Here is a 20,143-nt window from a genome sequence, read left to right as displayed (position 1 = left end):
AGCCCCTGGCTCCTGGCTTTGGATTAGTGTGGTGCGCCGGCCGCAGCGGCCATTAGAGAGTGAACCAATGGCAAAAGAAGACCTTTCTCTCTCTTTCTCTCTTTCTCACTGTCCACTCTGCCTGTAAAAAAGAAAAAACAAGCAAAATAAACCCTCTCTTGACTTGTCTCAACCCTCCAGCCACAGCCTCGCATCCCTGCTCTCCCTCACAGCCCTGACGCCGTACACAGGTGGCCCGTCCTGCACTGGAGCCCCTGACCTCCTCCCAGCCATCTTCTGTGGGCTCCTCTCCAGTTACGCGTCCATCTCCATCGCTCCACTGAACTGCCCTTGTCACAGTCACCAGTGACATCCATGTCTCAATTCCCGGTTTCCCGGTTACTCGACCCGCCAAGAGCACCAGCCACAGCGCATCATCCCCCTCTCCCCTGGCCCTGCTCCCTCGCTGGCTGCTCCTGTTTGCTCCTCATTTCTCTGACCCCTGCACACTGCAGTGCCCTCCCACTGGAAGCTCACACTTGTTACTTTTTCCATTTACACTCTCCCCAGTGGTCTTCTCCCATCACAATACTTTAGTGATAACGAACCCCCTAAAATCACACCTCTGTTCTGCACCTCTGGGACTTAGGAATCCAACTGCCACCCAAACATCACCTAATAGTCTAACAGGATACTGTTTTTCCTGGTAGCCTCCTAGACTTCCCCTGAAATCTTACTGGCCATGGATAAACTGACACATAACAAAGGGAATACAGCTGTTATGCGCTGAAACCAGTCATGATTCGCTCTCTGTATCTTTCCCTAAAGACCTGGTAGTAGTGGAGGGGAATCACCACAAGAAATCAGGGTTTTGCCACGAAGAGAGAATGGGAGCCACAGCTGATCTGTAGTCCACGGAACAAGACAGGAAGTCCCCAAATATATCCAAATATATATGGGAATTTTATTTGATAAGGGTATAATTTCAAATCAGGAAGGAAAAGTGGACTTTTGTTTGATGTCAAAATAAGTGGATAAGGGCCAGCGCGATGGCACACTAGGTTAATCCTCCGCCTGCGGCACCGGCATCCCATGTGGGCGCCGGGTTCTAGTCCCAGTTGCTCCTCTTCCAGTCCAGCTCTCTGTTGTTGTCCGGGAGGGCAGTGGAGGATGGCCCAAGTCCTTGGGCGCCTGCACCTGCGTGGGAAACCAGGAAAGAAGCTCATGGCTCCTGGCTTCAGATCGGCATAGCTCCAGCCATTGTGGCCATTTGGGGAGTGAACCAACGGAAGGAAGACCTTTCTCTCTGTCTCTCTCTCTCACTGTTCACTCTGCCTGTCCAAAAAAAAATTAAATTAAATTAAAATTAAAAATAAATAAATAAAAATCTTTAAAAAAGTAAGTGGATAAGAAGTTAGAAAATTTTGGCCGGCGCCGTGGCTCAACAGGCTAATCCTCCGCCTTGCGGCGCCGGCACACCGGGTTCTAGTCCCGGTTGGGGCACCGATCCTGTCCCGGTTGCCCCTCTTCCAGGCCAGCTCTCTGCTGTGGCCAGGGAGTGCAGTGGAGGATGGCCCAAGTGCTTGGGCTCTGCACCCCATGGGAGACCAGGATAAGCACCTGGCTCCTGCCATCGGAACAGCGCGGTGCGCCAGCCGCAGCGCGCTACCGCGGCGGCCATTGGAGGGTGAACCAACGGCAAAAGGAAGACCTTTCTCTCTGTCTCTCTCTCTCACTGTCCACTCTGCCTGTCAAAAATAAAAAAATAAAAAAATAAAAAAGAAGTTAGAAAATTTTAATTGGGATCCACAGCTATTCACCAGAATAAATTTCAATTAAGTCAAAGACAAAAATGTAAACAATAAGAAAAAACAAAAAAATACTGGAAGGAATCATAGAAGAATTTATTATCATCTCACAGGGAGGAGATTTTTTTTTAGGAACAAAACAAAACCTACTGTAGAAGGTTGATAAACTTAGCTATGTGGAACTGAAAAGTGTCTTAAGGCAAAGCAGCCATACAGCGAGTGAGATGAGAAATGACTATATACATATATTTACATTTCATATTGTAGGAAAATGGATAATTTTCATATTTGTGTAAGAGCTGAAATCAGAAAGCACAAAAACCCAAGGGCGGAAATGTGCAAAAGATATGAACTGATACTCACAGAACAAGAAGCAGAAATGATTCCTAAATGATCACCCTTACTCATAATAAGAGAAATGAAAATTAGAATTTCTTTGAAATACTATTTTTCACCTATCAGATTGGTAGAGAGCCATCAGAGTGGTAAGACACTGTGTGGTTAAGAATGGAGCAGTATATAACCGGGACTCTTGTATTTTGCTGGTGGGAGTACAGATTGGAATAACTCAGTGGTGGTATTTATCATATTTTAATTTATTTGTTCATTTATTTGAGAGAGAGAGAGAAAGAGAGAGAGAGAAAAAAACTCCCGTTCCATGGTTCACTCTCCAAATACCCGCAAAGGCCAAGGGCTGAGCTGGGCCTGGGGTCAGTAGCTAGAAATGTGGTCCTGGTCTCCCATGTGAGAGGCAGGGATTCAGTTCCTTGAGCCATCATCACTGCTGTCTCCCAGGGTCTGAAGCATCAGGAAGATGGACTCAGGAACCAGAGCATGGAATTAAATCCAGGTACTCAGATGTGGAATACAGGGTTTTCGTCTGCAGACTAACGGTCCACTGCCCGTCAAATTTTTTAATGCACACTCTTTTTCACCCAGCAGTTCTCTCTAAAAGTGTAATCTGTGCATATGTGCCTGCATATGTTCAAGCCTTATTTTAATAGCAAAAGGCTGAAAACACTTGAATGTGTATTAATCCAGGCCTGGTTAAACCACAGCGTAGACATATAAAGCATAATTTTCAGCCAGAAAAAAAAAAAAATGAGAAAGTTCTTGTATACTGACACAAAAGGATCTTCCAGGCCTATTGTTGAAGGAAAAAGCAAGGTCCTACACAGTGTGTATGTGTGTGTGTGTGTGTGTGTTTTATTTGAAAGGCAGAGTTACAGAGAGAGGTAGAGAGAGAGAGAAAGGTCTTCCATCCGCTGGTTCACTCCCCAGATGGCCGCAATGGCCAGAGCTGTGCCAATCTGAAGCCAGGAGCCAGGAGCTTCTTCCAGATCTCCCATGTGGGTGCAGGGGCCCAAGGACTTGGGCCATCTTTGACTGCTTTCTCAGGCCATAGCAGAGAACTGGATCAGAAGAGGAGCAGCCGGAACACAAACCGGCGCCCATATGGGATGCTGACGCTTCAGGCCAGGGCTTTAACCTGCTGCACCACAGCGCCAGCCCCACAGTGTGTGTTTATTTTATGCTACCATTACTGTATGAAATGAAGAGTAGTGACATGGGTTCATAATTGCTTATATGTTAATAAAATACCCCTGGAAGAATTTAACAACAACAATCATTGACTGCGTGATTGCTGCCAGGAGAACTGGATGGCAGGAGACAGGAAGGAGGAAGACTTTTCCTAGTGAATAGACTCTTCTATCTTTTGGTTCCTTTTAATCCTGAGAATATATTACCTACTCTAAAAGTAAATTAATAGGGACCAGCGCTGTGGCACAGCAGATTAAGCTGGCACCCCATGTGGGCAGTTCAAGTCCCGGCTGCCCCACTTCTGATTCAGCTCCCTGCTAATGCACATAGGAAAACAGTGGAAGATGGCCCAGAGGCTTGGGACCCTGCACCCACTTGGAACACCCAGAGGAAGCTCCTGGCTTCTGGTTTCGGTTTTGCCCAGCCCTGGCTGTTGAGAACATTTGGGGAGTGAACCAGCTGATGGAAGATCTCTCTCTCTCTCTCTCTCTGTCTCTCCTTCTCTCTCTTTATAACTCTGCCTTTCAAATAAATTAATTAAAAAACAAATGAATATAAATTTTAAATGAATAATTTAGAGCCAATTATTATTATTATTATTTTTTTTTTGACAGGCAGAGTGGATAGTGAGAGAGACAGAGAGAAAGGTCTTCCTTTACCGTTGGTTCATCCTCCAATGGCCACTGCAACCAGCACACCGCGCTGATCCGAAGCCAGGAGCCAGGGGCTTCTCCTGGTCTCCCATGGGGTGCAGGGCCCAAGGACTTGGGCCCTCCTCCACTGCACTCCCAGGCCATAGCAGAGAGCTGGCCTGGAAGAGGGGCAACCGGGACAGAATCCGGCGCCCCAACCGGGACTAGAACCTGGTGTGCCAGCGCCACAGGCGGAGGATTAGCCTGTTGAGCCATGGCGCCGGCCAGAGCCAGTTATTTGTTTTATAAGATTAGTTTTTACAGTGAGGAATGCCTTTATCAATGGAATGTCAGGTTATGTACCGTCTTTCATTTTTTTAAACAAATTTTTAAAAGATTTATCTGTATTTGAAAGGGAGAGTGACAGAGGGAGAGGGACAGAGAGAGAGAGAGAGAGAGAGACATCTTCCACCTGCTGGCTACATCTTCCATTCCCCCAAATGGCCACAGGGCCCTGGGCTGAGCCAGGCAGAAGCCAGGAACCTGGAACTCCATCTGAATAACTCATGTGGGTACAGGGGTTCAAGGGCTTGGGCCATCTTCTGCTGCTTTCCCAGGTGCATTAGCAGGGACTTGGATCAAATGTGGAACAGCCAGGACTGGAACTGGTGCTCTGGTATGGGATGATAGCCTTCGTAGGCAGCAGCTTTATCCACTGTGCCATACATACAGTGGCCCCAGTCTTTTACTCTTGTAGAGATTATGAAAACTCCATCAGGGGTTACTCATCATAAGCTTGCTGAATATAATCAGCATCCTTTGGCAAACAGAATTGACAACTTTAAGGAAACACATGCTTTCTACAATAAGCATTCTGACAAATGAAATTTCTATATCAATGCATTGATCTCAAGAATAATCACTGAAATTTCTTAGAACTACTAAAATAAACTTTTTAGGTTATTGGGAAGCTTTGCTTCTTTTGATGAACATAGACACTCAACTTTATGAGGAAGGATTCAGAGTAAGTATATCTTTAAGTTGAATTCGAAGATAAATGCTATGTAATTATGCACCTTTTTTGGCCTTATCTGTGTAAACAGAAGTTAATGGTTAATGCAGTGATTTGCTCTCTCAAAAACATTTGTGTCCTTTTAAATTCCTGCTATTGAAGTTTATGCATCTAGTTTCAACCTAATTATAATCAAAGCTTAATCTAGTGTATTCAGGGCTTATAATTTATTTCTCCAGGAACTCCGCACTTCTCAGAATTTGAAAGACTCCTTCATATCCCTAAATAATAGCTAGTCTTCTTCTTATAAAGAGAATGTCAACTTGTTCTAGGAGGTAGAGCCAGAAGCAAAAGGAGACTGGGGAACTGCAGGAAAGTAGATTCCAGTTCAAGAAAAGGAAGAACTTTTTTGAAAGATTTATTTATTTGAAAGTCAGAATTACAGAGAGAGAAGGAGAGTGAGAGAATGCAAGAGAGATGGAGATCCTCCATCTGCCGGTTCACTCTCCAGCAGTCAGGGCTGAGCCAGGTCGTGACCAGAAGCCAACAGCTTATTTGAGGTCTCCAACATGGGTACAGAGGCCCAAGGACTCAGGCCATCCTCCACTGCTTTCCCAGGCACATTAGCAGAGAGCTGGATGGGAAGTGGAGCAGCCAGGACTTGAACTGGTGCCCATATGGTGCCAGCATTGCAGATGGTAGCGTTATCCAGGAAGAATATTCTTTTTTTTATTTTTTAATTTATTTTATTTATTTGACAGATAGAATTAGTGAGAGAGAGAGACAGAGAAAAAGGTCTTCCTTCTGTTGGTTCAGCCCCCAAATGGCCGCTACGGCTGGAGCTATGCCAATCCAAAGCCAGGAGCCAGGAGCCAGGAGCTTCTTCCTGGTCTCCCACGCAGGTACAGGGCCCAAGCACTTGGGCCATCCTCCACTGCCTTCCCGGGCCACAGCAGAGAGCTGGACTGGAAGAGGAGCAACCAGGGCTAGAACCTGGTGCCCATATGGGATGCCGGCGCAGCAGGCGGAGGATTAACCAAGTGAGCCACGGCGCCAGCCCCTCCCAGGAAGAATACTCTAAGAATGAGAAGTACCCCATACATTATGGGCTACTTTCCAATGTGAAAGTTCCAGAGATGAGCAAAAAGTGTTGATTGACTAAATGTTAGGAATATGAAAAACAGGAGTTTTATGGTGACTTTTAAAAAATCAAATTTTATGATTTTAAGATTCTTTTTTAATTCTGGGGCTGGCGCTGTGGCACAGTTGGTTAACACACTGGCCTGAAGCACCAGCATCCCATATGGGCACCGGTTCGAGACCCGGCTGCTCCACTTCTGATCCAGCTCTCTGCTATGGCCTGGGAGAACAGTAGAAGATAGCTCAAGGCTTTGGGCCCCTGCACCCACATGGGATACCCAGAAGAAGCTCCTGGCTCCTGGCTCCTGGCTTCGGCCTGGCCTAGCCCAGGCTGTTATAGCCATCTAGGGAGTAAACCAGCAGATGGAAGAACTCTTGCTCTGTCTCATCCTCTCTCTCTCTATAACTCTAACTTTCAAATAAATACATATATCTTAAAAAAAAAAAAAAAGGGGGGGGGGGAGGGGGCCGGCGCCGTGGCTTAACAGGCTAATCCTCTGCCTTGCGGCACCGGCACACCGGGTTCTAGTCCCAGTCGGGGCGCCGTATTCCATCCCGGTTGCCCCTCTTCCAGGCCAGCTCTCTGCTATGGCCCGGGAAGGCAGTGGAGGATGGCCCAAGTGCTTGGGCCCTGCACCCGCATGGGAGACCAGGAGGAAGCACCTGGCTCCTGGCTTCGGATCAGCGAGATGCGCCGGCCTCAGCGGCCATTGGAGGGTGAACCAACGGCAAAGGAAGACCTTTCTCTCTGTCTCTCTCTCTCACTATCCACTCTGCCTGTCAAAAAAAAAAAAAAAAAAAAAGGCAAAAGCAAAGGATTATGAATTTCAAAATAATTTCCTGTTATTTTTAATATTCAGTGCTCTGAAAGTTTCTGCCATCGTGTGTAAATCCAGTTTGATAATGAGAAAGACTTACAATTAAAAATAAATTATAGGACAGGCATTCAGCCAAGTGGTTAAGATGTCTACATTCCATGGGGCCGGTGCTGTGGCATAGCAGGTGGGGCCTGCAGTGCCAGCATCCCATGTGGGTGCCGGTTCAAGTCCCCGCTGCTCCACTTCTGATCCCGCTCTCTGCTATGGCCTGGGAAAGCAGTGGGGGATGGCCCAAGTCCTTGGGCCCCTGCAGCTGCATGGGAAGACCCGGAGGAAGACCCTGGCTCCTGGCTTCAGATCGGCACAGCTCTAGCCATTGCAGCCATTTGGGGAGTGAACCAACGGAAGGAAGACCTTTCTCTCTCTCTCTAACTCTCCTCTTTCTGTAACTCCGAGTTTCAGATAAATAAAATCTTTAAAAAAAAAAAAAAAGATGCCCATATCTCACATCTGAGGACCTGAGTTTGATGCCCATCTCCAGCTCCTCCTGATGTATTTCCTGGGCATCAGCAGTTACGGCTCAAATAATTGGGTCCCTGCCACCCCCATGGGAGACTGGGCTGAGTTCCTGGCTGCTGGCCCCAGCCTGGCTCAGGTCCAGCCCAGCGTTTGAGGAACGAACCAGCTGCAGCTGGGCGTTCTCTCCCCCTCTTCTCCCACTGTCTCTCTCTCTCAAATGAAAATAAATAGGTAAACAAACTGCTCCTTAATAGCGTACTAAGAGGGAGAGCAAGTGTGATGAAATTTCCGCTGGCCACTCCCTGAGTACGAGGTGCTGGGCTGCATTCCCTCCCTCCCACGCATCAGAACCAAGACTCAGGGCAGACGTTTCCAGCACACATCATCTATTAAAAGAAGCACCCTGGCTGGTAGCTAGCTACTCTCTGTAAAGCTCAGCAGTAGCTCCCAGGTGTGCACAGGGCTGGAGGGAGCAATCCACACAGGAACCCTGGCGGCCCCTCACAAAGGCACAGCACACAGCTCGGTAGAAATAGCTCACAGCAGTCCTCTGGAGCTGGTGGAAGGGACCATTATCCCATTTGCTGGAGGAGAACACAGGCTCAGAGAGGGGAAGCTGCAGTCAGCCATGGGAGAGCTAAATCCCACCCCAGAGTTTATTCCACTGCCTCACAGCCTTGGAGGGGACTGGAACTGCCATCAGGAGGTCTTTCTAGTGTGAGGCTAATTTTCTACTATTGTGTGTCACAAATGGTGTCTATCAGAACCTGCTGGAGGGCTAATGCACTTGGCTAGGTCCCTTCCCCAGAGTTTCTGATGCATTGGGCCCAGGTTGGAGCCCAAGACTTTGCATCACCTGCACGTGCCCAGGAATGTTGACCTGGAAGACACTGCAGAGTCTTCCCCTACTGTATCTTTTCTTTTTTTTTTTTTATTTAAAATCATTTATTTATGTGAAAGGTAGACAGAAATACAGAGACAGAGATTGTCCATCCATTGATTCACTCCCCAGATTCCTGCAGCAGCCAAACACAAGGCCAAACCCAGGAGCCCAGAACTTGATCTGGGTTTCCCAAGTGGGTGACAGGGAGGAGCCCAAGTACTTGAGCCATGCCTGCTGCCTCCAGGGTGCACATTGGCAGGAAGCTGGACTCAGAAGTGAAGCTATAGGGCCAGCGTTGTGGTGTGTAGCAGGTAAAGCCGCTGCCTGTGACACAAGCATCCTGTATGAGCACCAATTCATATCCTGGCTGCTCCTGTTCTGATCCAGCTCCCAGCCAATGGCCTGGGGAAAATAACAAAAGATGGCCCAAGAGTTTGGGTCCCAGCCACCCATGTAGGAGACCCAGAAGAAGCTCCTGACTGCTGGCTTTGTCCCGGCACAGCCCTGACTATTGTGGCCATCTGGGGAGTGAACCAGAAGATGGAAAATCTCTCCCTCTCTCTGTAACTCTGACTTTTTTTTTTTTTTTTTTTTTGACAGGCAGAGTGGACAGTGAGAGAGAGAGAGACAGAGAGAAAGGTCTTCCTTTTCCGTTGGTTCACCCTCCAATGGCTGCTGCGGCCGGTGCACCGTGCTGATCCAAAGCCAGGAGCCAGGTGCTTCCCCTGGTCTCCCATGCAGGTGCAAGGCCCAAGGACTTGGGCCATCCTCCCCTGCACTCCCGGGCCACAGCAGAGAGCTGGCCTGGAAGAGGAGCAACCAGGACAGAATCCGGCACCCTGACCAGGCTAGAACCCGGGGTGCTGGCACCTCAGGCGGAGGATTAGCCTATTGAGCCGCAGCGCCGGCCTGTAACTCTGACTTTCAAAAAAATAAATAAATCTTACAAAAAAAAAAAAAGTGGAGCTGAGAATTGAAATCAGGTGGTTCCATCTAGCATGGGGGGTGGTGGTGGTGGTGGTGGTCCCGATTCTTATCAGATGTCAGAAAGCAAGTGAGAAGGATTTGAGCAGAAAAACAAGCAGACTCTGAACTGTTTCCCAGATGTGAGTGGCCATTTTAGGATAAGGCTGAGCAGCACTGCAACAGGGGCCAGAGGGTTGGATCCTAGTCCCTGATTCTGAAACTGGAGAGGCTGAGACTTAAAAACTTTTTTTTTTTTTAGATTTATTTTATTTATCTGAAAGAGTTACAAAGAGAGGTAGAGACAGAGAGAGAGGTCTTCCATCGACTGGTTTATTCCTCCAGATGGCCGCAACGGCCAGAGCTAAGCTGATCGGAGCCAGGAGCCAGGAGCTTCTTTTGAGTCTCCCACATGAGTGCAGGGGCTCAAGGACTTGAGCCATCCTCTACTGCTTTCCCAGGCCACGGCAGAGAGCTGGATCAGAAGAGGAGCGGCTGGGACTTGAACCTGTGCCCATATGGGATGTTGGCGCTTCAGGCCAGGGCTTTAACCCACTGCGCCACAGCAGTGCAAGGTGAAAACCTTTAAGGTCATTTGGAACAGTGAGACACTGAGGGCTCTGACAAACCTCCCCTCTCTCTGGCACTCCCTTTGAACGTCTGCGGAACATCCTGGGGGAGGGGGGTAAGTGGTCAGGAGCGGGGCTCTGCAGCAGTTCCACATCTTGGCCCTGTACTTTGTAGCCAGGGTCTGCATTTCTCTAGATTCCTATGCCTCCAGGATGGCTAGGGTAGTTTGTATTTAACACAGGCCACGAGAATTCTGAGACAAGAGCTGGCCACTGTGACCCAGTGGGTCAAGCTGCTGCATGCAACACCATACAGGTTCAAGTCCCAGCTGCTCTACTTCTGATCTAGCTCCTTCTGATGTGCCTGGGAAAGCAGCAGGAGGTGGCCCAAGTGCTGCAGTACCTGTCAAACGTGTGGAAGACCCAGATGGAGCTCCTGGCTTCGATCGGGCCCACTCCTGGCCATTGTGGCCATCTGTGGGAGTAAACCAGCAGATGGAAGATCTCTCCTTCTCTCTCTCTCTCTCCCTCTGTGTGTGTGTGTGTGTGTATCCACACATGCATGTGTAACTCTGCCTTTCAAATAAATAAATCTTTTTAAAAAAATAGAATTCTGAGAAGGAGAGTATGGTGGGAAGTCCTCTTCCTATGGTGGCTCCACAGTCTTGAGGGTTGGAGTTGAGGGAGGAGTGGACCTGTGAGGACTGACTGTAGAACCCAAAATTATCTACAGAGGATAAAAAATGGATAAAAAATTCGATTTAGTACCTTCTCTCCCTGACTTGATTCAAAAGGGAGAATAGAGAGAAAATAGAGAGGAAGCAAACCTCTTAGCTTGGGAAGCACCGTGATGTGACAGAGCCTTCTCGTGTGACAGTCCCCAGCGCCACTCTGTCACTTATCGCAAGTTATGATGCTTCCTGTATGCACCTGACTTTTGATGTAGACAGATACAATTAACCCCTAAGTTTGTACACTAGGTTTTAGAGAATTAAGAGCACATGATACATCTATCTTGAGAAAGAGCATTACTTTGAGAGAAAATGCCTGCAATTAATCTATAAATGACCTCTCTAATGTTATTTTTTCCCTTTCCTCTCTCCATTCTCCAACACATGATGAAATCTCTGGGGCTAGAAAGCAGCTTAAAAGTTGAGTCTGGGGCCTGGCACTGTGGCTTAGTGGGTAAAGCCACCACCTGCAGCACTGGCATCCAGTATGGGTGCTGGTTCAAGACTCGGCTGCTCCATTTCCCATCCAGCTCCTAGTGGCCTGGGAAAGTAGTGGAAGATGGCCCAAGTGCTTGGGCCTCTGCACCCACATGGGAAACCTGGATGAAGCTCCTGGCTTTGGATCAGCCCAGCTCTGGCCAATGCAGCCATTTGGTGAGTGAACCAAAAGATGGAAGTCCTCTCTCTCTGTCTCTCCCTCTTTCTGTCTGTGTCTGCCTCTCAAATAAATAAATAAATCTCAAATAAATAAATAAATAAAGTGTGCTATTTCATCCTGAGGTTGCTGATTTTAGAATCAAGGTGCTGCTAGCTATTTGTTACTCAAGCATCAAGGTGAAGTGTTTCACACAGCAAGAAATCAAAGTGAAAAGAATTCAACACTTTTGGCTAAGGAGGGGAGATTAAGGCTGCCCGTACTTCCTGCGGGATAGGAAGAAGTGTGAGTGCGTGCCTGTGGTGGACAAAGACCAGACCGTCAGGTGAGGCGTCCAAGTGTCACGGCCATATTCTAGATTTGTTTTTTATTTGAGGGTCAGAGAGATAGAGCTCCCATCTACTGGTTCACTCTTCAAATGCTCACAATAGCCAGGAATGGAATGGGCTCAACTAATACCAGGAATAAGGAACTCAATCTGGGAATCCAATACTTAAGCCATCACCACTGCCCTCCGGGGACTGAATGAACAAGATGCTGGAGTCAGGAACCAGAGCCAGGTGTTGGATTCAGGAGTTCCAACGTGGATGTGGCATCTTCACCATCAGGCTAACTGCCCACTCCCCAGGGCCATATTCTAACTCAGCCATTTAGAGTTGATACCTCTCCCTCTTCATTGTTCTCATCAACTAAATACAGAGAAGACCTTGGCACCTCACCCAGTCTTTTTTTTTTCCCCAAAGACTTATTATTTATTTATTTATTTGAAAGGCAAAGTCACAGAGAGAGGAAGAGGGAGACAGAGATAGAGAGAGATCGCCCATCCTCTAGTTCACTCCCCACATGGCCACAACAGCCAGGACTGGGCCAGGTCAAAGCTAAGAGCCAGGAACTCCATCCAGGTCTCCTACATGGGTGGCAGGGGCCTAGATACTTGAGCTGTCTTCTGCTGCCTCCTAGGGTGCACATCAGCAAGAAGACAGAATCAGAGTCCTGAACTAGGCACTCTGCTATGGGATGTGTGGCATTGGAAACGGTGTCTTACCTGCTCCCCAAACGCCTCCCCAGCCCCCTCCACTACAGTGACTCCCCCATGCACGACAGCCGCCTCCTCCCACAGCTGCACCTTGCACCCTGGCGAGCTAAAAATCCCCTTGTTTCTGAAGTCTGAAACATCCTGTGTATCCCTCACAATCTGTTTGTCTTTGCACTTTCTGTGCTTTCCGTGAGTAGTGACAGCGTCTCCAGTGACTTTGATGCAGAGAGAGGAAGTCAGCCCAGTTATACTGATGGGTCCACAAGTTTATACCAGCCCAACTCCTTCTAAGTCAGACCTCCCGGTCCAATGCCAAATGCAGATTCCACCTGGATGTCCCCCTGGTGTGTCAGACAGAACAACAGGTGGAGACTATCACCCACCTTTCCCTAAAGACATTCTTCTTGTGCTCTCTATCTCGGGAGCAGATATCCACAGATTTTTGTTTAAGATTTATTTTTATTTATTTGAAAGGCACAGTTAGAGAGAGATATATATATATATATCTTCCATCCTCTGGTTCACTCCCCAAATGACTACAATGGCTGGGGCTAGGCCAGACCAAACTCAGGAACCAGGAGCTCCATCTGGGTTTCCCACATGGGTGCAGGGGCCCAAGGAATCGGGTCATCTTCTACTGCTTTCCTAGGTGTATCAGCAGGGAGCTGGATTAGAGGTGGAGCAGCTGAGACTCAAACCAGTACCCATATGGGATGCTGATGTCGCAGGCAGTGGCTTTACCGGCTACACCACAATGCCAGCCCCCACAGATGTGTTTTAAGGGTCAGCTGAGTGTCTTCCTCCATATCCTCCTCTCTTTCACCCCTTACAAACAGGCACTCATCCAAATTCCATTCATTTTACCTCCTAGGGGTCATATGTAAATTATCCATTTATTCTTCAGCAGGTATTGAAGCTTGGCAAAGCTCTTTATTTTTTTTTAAAGATTTTTTTATTTATTAATTGAAAATGAATCTTGATGTGAATGGAAGAGGAGAGGGAGTGGGAAAGGGGAGGGTTGCGGGTGGGAGGGAAGTTATGGGGGGGGGGAATCCATTGTAATCCATAAGCTGTACTTTGGAAATTTATATTCATTAAATAAAAGTTTAAAAATATTTTTTATTTATTTATTTGACAGGTAGAGTTACAGACAGAGAGAGAGACAGAGAGAAAGGTCTTCCTTCCATTGGTTCACCCCCCAAATGGCCACTACAGCCTGCCCTGCGCCAATCCAAAGCCAGGAGCCAGGTACTTCTTCCTGGTCTCCCATGCGGGTGCAGGGGTCCAAGCACTTGGGCCAACCTCCACTGCCTTCGCAGGCCACAGCAGAGAGCTGGAGTGGAAGAGGAGCAACCGGGACTAGAACCTGGTGCCCATATGGGATGCCCGCGCCACAGGCGGAGGATTAACCAAGTGAGGCACGGCACCAGGCCCCAGCTCTTTCCAAACCACAAATTCTATGGGTAATTTCTCAAATCTGTTCCCTGCTTGCTTGAATCCCTATGACCAGGGCCTGTGTTTGCACTGCAGTATTTCTCCCCCAGGCCAGTGGTTCTCAACCTGGCTTCACGTTAGAACTGTTAGGGGTCCCGGTATCTTCATCTTTATTCCTAGTTCTTCTTCCCCCAACAGAGATTTGAATTCAAAGAGAGGCATCCATACAGTGCACAGTGAGGGATTTGTTTAAAAGAGAGAGTGAACACACATTCAGACGTGCGTGTGGGCCACCCCACATGCAGAGATGCTTGCCATGAATGGGCCCCAGAGTTCCTTAGGAAAAGAGAGTGGGAGGAGGCCAGAGAAGGATCCATCAGCATGGCCCCGAGGCCAAGAGCCAGAGGAGGCCCCCCTCGCTTCATCAGTCTCCTTTATGAGCTGGGGGTGGTGCTCACAGTGAATACACGCACAGGGTAGAGCTGTGTGTGCTTCCTGGGGTTTCCATGGCGCCTCCACACGGGATTTAGCTCCCATGTGGCCATCCTGGGCATCTTCTCCTTCCTGCTCCTGGATGAGACACAGGTGCATCCTGGGAAAGTGGGTGTACTGGATTGACCGGTAAGGGTGCAGACAATGCAGGGCTGGCAAAAATTCCAGCTCCTCTATTCCCGCCTAATGTTCCTGCCTCCTTCCCCCATGCCAGAACCAGCTGGGGAACTTTTAAAGCCGTAGGCTTTGGTCCTTGATCATCTAATTTAATTGGACTTGACTGGGGCTCAAGCACTGAAGTTTCCAATTTTAAGCACTCCGGGCACTAATTGTATTACTTTCTTTTGCTCCCAACTGTTTATATGTTCTATTAGCTACTGTAGTTTAGACTCTGGAGCTGCCCAGTTGTCATCCCCCCTGCAACTCCCTACCAAGGCATCAGGCCTTCCCAGGAGCCTTTGCTGCCTGGTTCCTGCTGGAGCTCCTGCAGAGCGGAGCAAAGTCTCCCTTGGTTGCGGAAGGTCCCAGAGCTGGGGTTCTTGCCACCTGATTTCAGCCTTGATCTCATCCAGCCTTTTCCCCACTGTGGACCATGCTTCCCGCAGCTCCAGTTGAAGCAGCACAGAAGTTTGAAGACCTCATTGGACCCATCCACACACCTCCTGCACCATATGCCTCTCTGTGAGTTGTGCCTCGATTGTCGGCCTCCCCGCCATGGATTTGCTCACATCCTGCTGCAGCTGCTGCTGCTTCTCCTCTTCTCTCTGCAACCTCTTCAGGATCAGCTCAGTCACGACACGGATGAGAGGAAGTGGTCGCCCATCCAGTCCCAGGTGCTGTGAGTTCTAGAGTGTAAGAGGAAGTTAATTCTAGGGCCTGGTGCTCTGCCATAGTAGGCAAAACCATCGCCTGGACACCGGTTTGAGTCCTGGCTGCTCCACTTCTGATCCAGTGGCCTGCTAATGGCCTCGGAAAAGCACTGGGAGATGGCCCAAGTGCTAGGGCCCCTGCACTCGTGTGGGAGACCCAGATGAAGCTCCTGGCTTTGTCCTGGCCCAGCCCTGGCTGTCTTGGCCAGCTGGGGAGTAAGCCCCAGATGGAAGATCTCTCTCTCTCTCTCTCTCTGTCTCTCCTTCTCTCTGTATATCTCTTTCAAAATAAATAAATAAATATTTAAAAAGAGAAAGAAAAAGTTAATTCTAGACTTTATCCTCAAGTGCCCCCTGGAAGAATTTTAAAAAACTGTGGTCTTCCTCGTAGTTTTAAGTATAATGTTTACATATTTATTAGCAGTTAAATAATTATTTATTAAGACATTCTTGTTTTGCCATCTTGAGATACTCCCTCAGAAGTCCTGCTTATTTAAATCATTTTTTTCTGTGGTACTCTAGACATTTTTACTCACAGGGCAATACCTTCAGGGTAATAATCAGGTTAGACAAAAAGATATATCTTTCTTTTAAAAATGAGAGAGTGAGCCACAAGGCCCTGATTATTAAATATATATATATATACATATATATATATATATATGAGAGAGTGAGGCTGATGTTGTGGCGTAGCAGGTAAAGCCACTGCCCGCGAAGCCAGCATCCCATATGGGCTCCACTTCCAGTCCAGCTCCTGCTATGGCCTGGGAAAGCAGTAGAAGAAGGCTCATGCCTTTGGGCCCCTGCACCCACATGGGAGACCTGGATGAAGCTTCTGGCTCCTGGATTCAGATTGGCGCAGTTCCAACTGTTGGGGACTTCTTGGGAGTGAACCAGTGGATGGAAGACTCTCTCTCTCTCTCTGCCTCTCTGTAATTCTGCCTTTCAAACAAATAAATAAATCTTTTTTTTTTTTTTTTTTGACAGGCAGAGTGGATAGTGAGAGAGAGAGAGACAAAGAGAAAGGTCTTCCTTTGCCGTTGGTTCACCCTCCAATGGCCGCCGCAGCCAGCGCGCTGCGGCTGGCGCACCGTGCTGATCCGATGGCAGGAGCCAGGTGCTTCTCCTGGTCTCCCATGGGGTGCAGGGCCCAAGCACTTGGGCCATCCTCCACTGCCTTCCCGGGCCATAGCAGAGAGCTGGCCTGGAAGAGGGACAACAGAATCTGGCGCCCCGACCGGGACTAGAACCCGGTGTGCCGGCGCCGCTAGGAGGAGGATTAGCCTGGTGAGCCACGGCACCGGCCAATAAATCTTAAAAACAAAAAAAGGTGAAAATGAGAGTTGGTGGGTGTTTGGCATAGTAGTTAAGACTCCAGTTGGGATAGCTGTGTGCCATATTGAAGTATCTGGGTTTGAGTCTTGGCCCTGGCTTCCTGCTAACACAGACACTGGGAGGCAACAATGATGGCTTAAGTGGTTGGATTGCTACCACCCATGTGGTAAATCTGGATTGAGTGCCTGGCATTGCAGGCATTGGGGGAGTGAAGCTGCGAATTAGAGCTGTGTCTTTGCCTCTTAAATAAATAAAATTTTTAAATAAATAAAGGTGAGAGAAAAGCTAGTATGAAAGAGAAGTGAAAAGAACATGTAAGAAATGATTTCCTGGGGCTGGTGCTGTGGCATAGTGGGTGAAGCTGCTGCCTGCAGTGCCAACATCCCAAATAGGCACTGGTTTGAGTCCCGGTTGCTCCATTTCCAATCCTGCTGCTGTGCCTGGGAAAGCAGTGGAAGAAGGTCCAAGTGCTTGGGCCCCTGAACCCACAGGGAAAACCTGGAGGAAGCTCCTGGCTCCCAGCTTTGTACTGGCCCAGCTCTGGCTGTTGAGGCCATTTGGGGAGTGAACCAGCAGATGGAAGACCTCTCTCTCTGTCCCTCTCTCTATCTGCAATGCTGCCTTTCCAATAAATAAATTTTTAAAAATAAAGAAATGATTTCTTTAGCCTTACTCATGCTCGTGCACCCCTGGAAAGCCTTTAAGAACCTCCAGGCTTCTGGGTTCCCCTTTTGAAGGCTGCAGCTCAGGGCATGGCTGTGGCCTCCTTGCTGGTCACTCCGTGTCAAGTCTCTTTGTATATATACAATGGTACTTAAAAAGTTCATGGAAAATGCAATTAAAGGATGATGAGTTCGCTTTAGGCACAAAACTTTGAAATCCATGTACGGTTTTTCCATAATATGTATTTTTCATGAACTTTTGGAGATTTTTCATGTACATATACATATTGGTATATATTACATATGCCATAAAACTTATCCTTTAAATTTTTATTTACATATTTTATGTATTTGAAAACTAGAGAGACAGAGTGATTTTCTATCCACTAATTCATCCCCAAATGTCTGCAACAGCTGGAGCTGGGCCTGCTGAAATCCAGGAGCCAGAAACTCAACCTGGGTCTCCCTCATGAGTGGCAGGGACCCAACTACCTGAGCCATCACCTGCTATCCCTTAGGGTCTGCTTTAGCAGGAAGCTGGAATTGGGAGCAGAGCTCGGATTTGAACACAGGCACTCTGATATAGGATGTGGGCTTCCCAAGTAGCATCTTTGTTTTTTAAATATTTATTTATTTATTTGAAAGGCAGAGTTACAGAGAGGCAGAGAGGCAGAGGCAGAGGCAGAAGCAGAGAGAGAGAGAGGTCTTCCATCGGCTGGTTCACTCTCCAAATGGCCTCAACAGCCGGAGCAGAGCAAATCCAAAGCCAGGACCAGGAGCTTCTTCTGAGTCTCCCACTGGGGTGCTGGAGCCCGAGGACTTGGGCCATCCTCCCCTGCTTTCCCAGGCACATTAGCAGGGAGCTGGATTGGAAGTGGAACAGCCGGGACTTGAACTGGTGCCCATATGGGATGCCACAGCACCAGCCGCCTGTATATAATTATTCATGTGAGTGTTTATCTTCGTTTCTTGGATACACTCATAGAAATAGAATTGCTGGATCATATGGTCACTGTCTTTTTTTCATGAACTGACAGTTTTCCAAGTTGAATCATTTTACAATCCCACCAGCAGCATATGAGGGTTCCAATTTATCCGCATCCTCATATAATCACCATACATCAGTATGGTTCTAATTTGCATCTCCCTAATGATAGGATGGTGAGCATCATTTTTAGAAATTACTTATTTATTTTCATCTTGAAATGCAGAGCAATAGAGAGGGAGGAAGGGAGGGAGGGAGGGAGGGAAGGAGAGAGAGAGAGAGAGCGAAAGAGAGAGAGAGAGAAATTTGTCTTGCAAGTTCAATCCCCAAATGCCTACAACAGTCAGGGTTGGGCCGGGCCAAAGCCAGAAACCCAAAACTCCATTCAGGCCTCCCACATGGGTCATGGGTGGCAGGAGCCCAAGCCATCACCTGCTGCCTTCTGCCTTCCAGGGTGCACATCATTAGGAAGCTGGATCAGAAGTGTAGTAGGAGGACTCAGACTGGAATTCTGATATGGGATGCTAGTATCCCAAGCAGCAGGTTCACCCCTGTACCACAACACCCACCCCAAGCATCTGTTAATTGCTTTAAATTTAACTCTACTCTCAGATCTCTAACTCGGCTCTACTTTTGCCACTAAAATTATCCTTCTAAACCACACTGCACCCCTGTTTGGACATTTCAACAGCTCTACGTCTCTTATCTACAGGATTAAAGGTCCAAGCCCTTAATCTGGCAATGGAGGCACTTTCCCCGTCTGGCCTCTCTCGGTGCCTCGGGCATCAACACCTTCACTGCTCTCCCCACTCGGTTCTATCTTTACTGAATGACTCACAGCTCTTGGAATATACAGTCCTATTTCAAGCCTCTGTACATTTGCTCATGCCATTCCGGGCGCTCTTGCTTCTACAAATATGTCTTCCACCAGCTCCCCAACACTTGCTTCCTGCACCTCCTCTCCGGAAGGCGTTTTCTGATCTCCCTCTGCATTGACCTTCGCTGTGCTTCGTGAGCATCCCTGCACAGGGACGGGTGTATCAGTGTCAGCGCTCTTGTTTATCTCCCAGCTAAGCTGTGAGCACCCGGAGAGCATTGACTGGATTTGATTTATCTGTCCTCAGGGCCCAGAACACGACCTGACTGGAAGGAATTAATTTCACGGGATCCTGGTGTCCCTCAAATGCCCTCTGGCTCAAGTGCTTAGTACTTGTTCCAACTCCTCAAGACAAGGCAAAGCCAGCTTACCTTTAGGCACCTTAAAATAGCCCAGACCTCAGACAGAAAACTTTCCCATTACAAGAGCATGTCGTGGAAAGAGAAGACTTTTTTTTTTTTTTCCATTTTATTTGAAAGTCAGAGAGACAGCTGGTTCACTCCCCAAATGTCTGCGATAGCCAGGCCAAAGCCAGGAGCCTGGAACTCCATCTGGGCTCTCACATGGGTAGCAGGGACTCAGGATTTGAGCCATCACTTGCTTCATCCCAGGGCATGCGTTACCAGGAAGTTGGACCAGAAACGGAGTAGACAGGACTCAAATAAGGCACTCTGATATGGGATGCAGGTGTCCCAAGCGGCAATTTATTTCACTGTGCCAATCATCTACCCCACAGAAAAAGATTTATTCATTTATTTGAAAGGCAGAGTTACAGGGGCCAGCACTGTGGTGTAGTGGGTAAAGCTGCCACCTACAGTGCTGGCATCCCATCTGGGCACAGGTTCAAGTCTTGGCTGTTCCACTTCTGATCCAGCTCTCTGCTATGGCTTGGGAAAGCAGTGGAAGATGGCCCAGGTCCTTGGAAGACCTGGAAAGAAGTTTCTGGCTCCTGGCTTCAGATCGGCACAGCTCCGGCCATGGCAGCCATTTGGGGAGTGAACCAGCAGACAGAAGACCTCTCTCTCTCTCTCTCACTTTCTGCCTCTGCCTCTTCTGTAACTCTGCCTATCAAACAAATAAATAAATCTTTAAAAATATTTATTTTAAAGGCAGAGGGAGAGTCAGACTGAGCGAGAAATCTGTCAGAGAGGTCTTCTATATGTTGATTCACTCCCTAGATGCCCACAATAGCTGGGGGTGGG

The sequence above is a fragment of the Lepus europaeus genome, chromosome 5, assembly GCF_033115175.1.
Source record: "Lepus europaeus isolate LE1 chromosome 5, mLepTim1.pri, whole genome shotgun sequence".
NCBI classification, from domain to species: Eukaryota; Metazoa; Chordata; class Mammalia; order Lagomorpha; family Leporidae; genus Lepus; species Lepus europaeus.
Note: the sequence above shows the minus strand (reverse complement) of the source record.